Source organism: Diabrotica virgifera, chromosome 2 (assembly GCF_917563875.1).
Source record: "Diabrotica virgifera virgifera chromosome 2, PGI_DIABVI_V3a".
Classification (NCBI taxonomy): domain Eukaryota; kingdom Metazoa; phylum Arthropoda; class Insecta; order Coleoptera; family Chrysomelidae; genus Diabrotica; species Diabrotica virgifera.
The window spans coordinates 278,492,075-278,498,663 of NC_065444.1; the positions used below are offsets into that span (position 1 = coordinate 278,492,075).

A 6,589-nucleotide genomic window follows, 5' to 3' on the forward strand; every position below is an offset into this window, starting at 1 on the left:
ACTGTACATTGAAAATTTTGACAGGCGTCAAAATTTTGCATTTTGTTCCTTTCCCCTTAAGAGTAAATAAAATTTTTACCCAAAACCGCATATCATGTTCTGGTAAACATAAAGGTAACAAAGGACTCATTTACTTAGCAAACAAACAAATTTTAATACTGTTTGGTATCATCACTTGCAATACGTCTCATGTTATCAGTCGTATAAACATGGGTAAGAAAGATATTATTAAAAGAAAGACATTACACACTTTATTCGCGAACAGGCTTAAAGGCTTAAAAGATTAAGTTGCCATTGAACGACGCGTAATGACTCATAAAACTGTAACTTGTAGGTAGCTTTATTGGTTCAGAATGCATAAAACACCATCTTAGTCTATATAATGATTGCCAGATGTTGCTATAAACATTTTTATTGGACGGAAAACGAATGTGATATAAAACTCGTTATTTCTTACTTCATCTTACTTACTATAACAGGTTATCGGACGGGATATTATCGTAAAGTTTTATCTATTGAGTGTGAGTGGAACTGCACACACACCAAAACGTGAGATTTTTATGAATCCTAAAAGTGGGAAAGGAGATAAATGTCCTTTGATATCATATTCTTCCGTCAGCATCGACAAAATATTAATTATTTAACACTAAATTGGTGATGTCGCAACTAAAGACCCAGGATTGTTACCTAGTTGTGTACCAGTTTGACTCGATCTTATATCTTCCTTTATTTAAACACTACATCAGTAATGAGTATCATCGACTAATTATTTTAATGAACCGCACTCTTAAGATTTTCCTGAGAATACTTGACACTAGAATTATACGCAAAATCGGAGATCTTGAAGATACCCAATTTGGTTTTAGAAATGCTATGGGAATCAGGGGGGCAATTTTAGCGCTAAATATCCTTTTACAAAAATGTCGTGATCAAAGAAATGATGGATTTGTATGCTTTGTGGACTTCGAAAAGGCATTCGATAAAATACAGCATGTAAAATTAATGCAGGTGCTAAAAAATATAGGAATAGATGTCGGAGATATTCGTGTCATTAAAAATTTGTATTGGAATCAAACTGCTATCGTAAAAATTCGAGAACTACATCACACCGACGAAATCTCCTTACAACGAGTAGTCAAAAGGTCGTAATTAGAACTATTGTAATTAGGTACGCGGGCGATACACTAATTCTATCAAATAATATTTAATGTAGGAAACAAAGGTTGAACCTTGCAAAATGGACATAAGTCCGGTTTTATTTTTTTTTCTGGTATATCAAGGGGTGTTTATTATAAGACTAACTTTTTCTGAAAAAATTTCGCCCCGGAACCCCCTTTTTCACCCCTTTAAAGGGGGTAATTTGTGGTTTTTGCGGAACGTAGCCCTTCCTGTACCTTTTACAAAAATTTTTTTTTAGAAATATAAAAAGGACTGTATTTTCTACGATTTATTTCCGACAGCATATGTCTATCATCCACCGTTTAGCGGGGGTGGCGCCCCAAATTTGACAAGTTTTTAAAAAAGATGTTTGTAAAAAAAATATATTTTTTCCTAAGTGTAACGGAAATTACGAAGAAATCGTGCGATAATTATTTATAAATAAGTGACTGATTTTTTGGTATAGGTTGTACTCAAGGGTACACTATTTTTTCGCCCTCATCACCCCCCTGGATCCGCTACTGCTTAGCGACCACTTAAGGGTGAATATTGTGCTATTAAGGTAGCATTAATGCAATAAAATGCGTGTAGGTTGCGAAAATATGCAAAAATTGATTTTGGGCCACCACTGTGGCTTTGGGGCGCAAAGAATGTAAAATGTGCATAGGTCATAATTTGTAGGTTACACTGTGTTGTTTTATTTTACATAAGTATTTTATCAATAGAACTAACAGATGACGAAAAAAGAAAACAAAAACTGGAGCCCGCCAAAGCATATATGAAGTTTACGGCGCCACTGTGCCATAACGGTTGCTTATACGAAAAAAATGAATAGGACCTAATTTTTAGAGTAAATAGTGGTCTTTAACCTTCTATAAGTTTTGTTTAAAAAGAATGCATAGGTAATGAGAAAATCGTAAAACATGCTCGCCAAGGGATAGGGGTAGTTTCTGCAGTATATTTTCAAGGATAGGGGTAGTTTCCGCAGGGATGTTGCAATAATCATATATATTTTTGAAAAGCACTATTGATGAAGCATATGCCCATATAAATCAAAAAGCAAAAAACAAAAAAAAAATTTCAACCCCCCATTTTATTTATTTTTTTTTGGCTACAGGGGTTGCACTAGGAAATCGCTTTTGGTGTCCATGCATGGGTAATAATAACGTGCACAAAATTATATATGAAGCATATTAATAAAGGGCATTGTGTGTGAAGGATTCCAAGAAAATCACTTTATTTATTAATTCTTCTTTTTTTATGGGTGGTTCCGGGGAAAAAAGGGGGTGCATTATACAAATTTGTAAATAGCACCAGCACATGGGTAATCGCTGAAAGTCTTTATACTCTAGCATAAACGGTTCAGATGGTATAAAAAGGGGTTTTTTAAAATGTAACACCCTGTAATTAAAAATAGGGCAATTACCCTTGAGTACGACCTATACCAAAAAATCGGTCACTTATTTATGAATAATTGTCGCAGGATTTCTTTGTAATTTCCTTTACACTTAGGGAAAAATATATTTTTTTTACAAACATCTTTTTTAAAAACTTGTCAATTTTGGGGCGCCACCCCCGCTAAACGGTGGATGATAGACATATGCTGTCGGAAATAAATCGTAGAAAATATAGTCCTTTTTATATTTCTATAAAAAAAATTTTTGTAAATGGTACAGGAAGGGCTACGCTCCGCAAAAACCACAAATTACCCCCTTTAAAGGGGTGAAAAAGGGGGTTCCGGGGCGAAATTTTTTCAGAAAAAGTTAGTCTTATAATAAGCACCCCTTGATATACCAGAAAAAAAATTAAACCGGACTTATGTCCATTTTGCAAGGTTCAACCTTTGTTTCCTACACTAATTAAAGTGTCGAAATTCTGCTTGATAGTACTTATTCACGAAGTAGGAGAGAAAATGTGTATTAAAATAAACTCAAACAAAACCAAATTTTTAGTCTTTAATCGTATCCTACATCCAGATGCAATGTTTGGCCTGTACTTTTGTATGCTGCAGAAGTGTGGACACTAAAAGTATCGACCATGAACAGAATTGATGTGGATTCATAGACGGATGCTGAAGATATCTTGGACAACAAGAAAAACTAATGAGGAAGTACTAAGGAGGGACAACAAAGAGAACTGAAAAAACTGTTTAACACCGAAAAATGTCTTATTTGGAGAAGTCGATATAGAATACTACACTGATTCTTAAGACAATTAAAGTGCTGTAAAATTGTAGAAAGAAAAAAAAAAGTTCTTGGTTAAAAATCATTAATGAATGGACTCAGATATTCAGATATCAAATGCATGATGACCATTATTTCAAGTTGCAGAAGATCGAGAAGCCTTCGCAATGGAGATCGCCAGCGTGAGTAATGAGATAATTCTGATATGACACGTAAAGAAAAGAAGAGCTGATTGACCGGCACCTCTCTCCCACATCACTGACCGGCACACACAACCTGACAAAGATCCAGCGATCAGGATCGTTGGCTGGCTTAGCTAGGCACACATATTATGGAGAATTGGAGAAGAGACCAACTATAGGTTTTAAGATAGCAAGAACAAGAAAAGGAGAAAGGCCCTAAAGGGCCCAAACATTGAGTAGTTTTACCGTTGCAAAGGTCTCTCGGATGCCCCAGTTTCCAAGGCAGACCACAAAATTTGCTTATTCCCAACTAAAATAGTATATTGATATTATGACATAGTATTAATTTGTAAAATTAAAATATTAATTCCTCTGATTTATATTTATGCGTATTACATAGGTATTATTTACTTTGTAAAGACTTTTTCGCCGGCACTGTAATATACCTAATAGGTACCTACCTACAGGTTATACAACACATCCCTCGGTAGACCGCATACTACAGTGACACCGACACCATTTCTTTATAGCAAAGTTGAATTTATTTGTGGTAAGTATAAAAATAACATAACAAAAATCACATTTTCTTAAAATTATGTTTTTGAATTTTTATTAGCTGTATCTATTTTATTTACAGCAAATATCTTTTCAATACTACTTATATTACAGCGATGTCAACTTTTAATACAAGCCCGGCTAGCTCAGTCGGTAGAGCATGAGACTCTTAATCTCAGGGTCGTGGGTTCGAGCCCCACGTTGGGCGATTTTTTATTTTTTACACATTTTACTTTTTTTATTTTTTTTATTGGCAGCAGATCTTGTTATGGTATTATTAGGATTGAATTATTTAAAATTATTCAAATTAAGCTAGTTTATTCATCTAAGGGCCGGTTGTTCGAACGCTAATCAACAATGATCACTATCAAATACTTAATTACTGTCACAACTGTCAATGTCAACTTTGGTTGGATTGCTGAAAACATAATTATTGATGAACAATTATGAAATTAGTTAATCAATTATGTTAATAATTGATATGCTAATTGATTAACTAATCTCATAACTTATAATCATATGCGTTTTCAGCAACCCAACCAAAGTTGGCATTGACAGTTGTGACAGTAATTAAATATTTGATAGTGATCATTGTTGATTAGCGTTCGAACAACCGGCCCTAAATGTATTAACTTCGCGATGATGATGTAAATCTAGCAATAACTCCGAAATTATACCATTTAGGTATAGGGAACATTACATGAAAAATAATCAGTATCATAAGGATTGCAAAACACAATAATTATACAGGGTGTTCCGTTTGAAATAAGAAAATTCATTGGATATACAGAAAAACGGAAAATCTGACAAAAATGTAAATAAATATCACCACAATATTGACGGCATCACAAGACAGGGGCAAAAGATAGAGACAAAAGATAGATACAAAAGCATCATTTTCCTATTATATAGGTTCATTCGGTTTTAAGTGTAGAAGGAACCAGGGCCCCCGTAAGGGTTACTGGCGCCTGTGTGCAAAAGAGGATTTTGGCGCCTCTTAAGGTATTTAGGATCATGTTTTTTATTTTTTTAAGGTAGGTAGGTGCTTGAAACAAACAAAAAACTGAACTTTAGAAGTCATATTTATAGTCCATTCCTCAAGGTAAAATATTGTAAAACCTCCGAATTTTAAACAACCGGTTGGATTGACATAACGTTTGGCATACACATAGCTAACATGTCAAAGAATAAAGTGATATTGTGCCGATGTGTGCTTTTGCCCTGAATGTGAGTTTCACCCCTTCTCGGGGGTGAAAAAACATATGTTCAAAAAATCCGGAATTGGATAAAATGACTAAACAGCTTTTGTTCTATAAAGTTTTTCACTAAAGTCAATACTTTTCAAGTTATTTGCGAGTAAATATGTTCATTTTTCAACAAATAAACACGTTTTTAGACGGATTTTCGCAAGTAAATCAAAAAGTAAGTATTTCATCGAAAAAAATATAGCAGAAGTGAAAAAATGGTGTGTAAGTACCTGTATATGAAGACTGCAGACCCAGTAGAAGCAGAGTTGTAGCTAATGAAAAGAATGAAATAACCAAAAAATCAAGCACTTATGAGGGAAAACTCATTTTAACTTTTTTAAAGTGTTTCACGTTCCGTGTGGATGGCATACATGTGAGCCACAGGATGCCTTCACCACTGGGTGGCCGCCGTGCATGTATGCCATTGATTATACACATTTTAATATGTGTTTTTTTTGTCTGTTCAGAGTATAAGTCTTTTAGGATCAGACATCCGCAAGCAATGTGTTAAAAGAACCTATATTTTTGTTTTTTTGTTAGTTTTTTTAAGATCAAAAATAAGTAAGTTACGCTCAGAATAAGGTTGGTACTCTTTTTGGCAATAAAAATCGTGAAAATCACCCCCTAATTAGCATCCTAAATGAAATTAGTCGTTACCGCTTCACCACAACATACTTTACTTGCAATATGTATCGTTTATATGATCTGAAGTTTCATCAATTCAAAGTGCTTATTTTTGAAAATGCTGTAGTTAAAAGGGCTTGAATGAGTCACTAATCACGAGTGTATGCAAATTCACATATCTTCACCAATTTTTGGCTTACAGGAAAACAAAAAAATCCAAAATATTGAGACAAACAAAACCTAAATTTTTTTACAGCTTGAGATTTTTGGTATTAACTTTTAAGTTATTTGAAAAAAAGGAGTTTTTCAAGATTAAAAAAAATTCACTTTAAAACCAATTTTTTTTTAAAAATGGGCACTTTAAACCGATGAAAATTACAGATCATATAAACAATACATAGAAAGTAAATGGTAAAGTAGTAACGATTAATTTCATTTAGAATGCTAATTAGAGTGTGATTTTTACGATTTTTTTCCAAAAAAAGGAGTTGCTGCGTGTTCTTGTTGTTAGAAACTTTTTTAAACACTTTAAAGAAGTTGTAATGAGTATTCCCCGAAAAGTGCTTAATCCTTTGGTTATTTCACGTTGAAATATTCGATTTAGAATTTGACGAATAAGAAGCTACTTTTCATTAGCTAC

At 33.6% G+C, this 6,589-nt stretch overlaps 1 non-coding gene across 1 annotated transcript; it reads left to right on the forward strand.

The window, feature by feature from the left end:
• Nucleotides 1–4,213: 4,213 nt before the first annotated feature.
• Trnak-cuu (transfer RNA lysine (anticodon CUU)) lies at nt 4,214–4,286 on the forward strand. Its single transcript has one exon. It is a non-coding gene; the product is annotated as a tRNA-Lys (tRNA).
• Nucleotides 4,287–6,589: the final 2,303 nt, after the last annotated feature.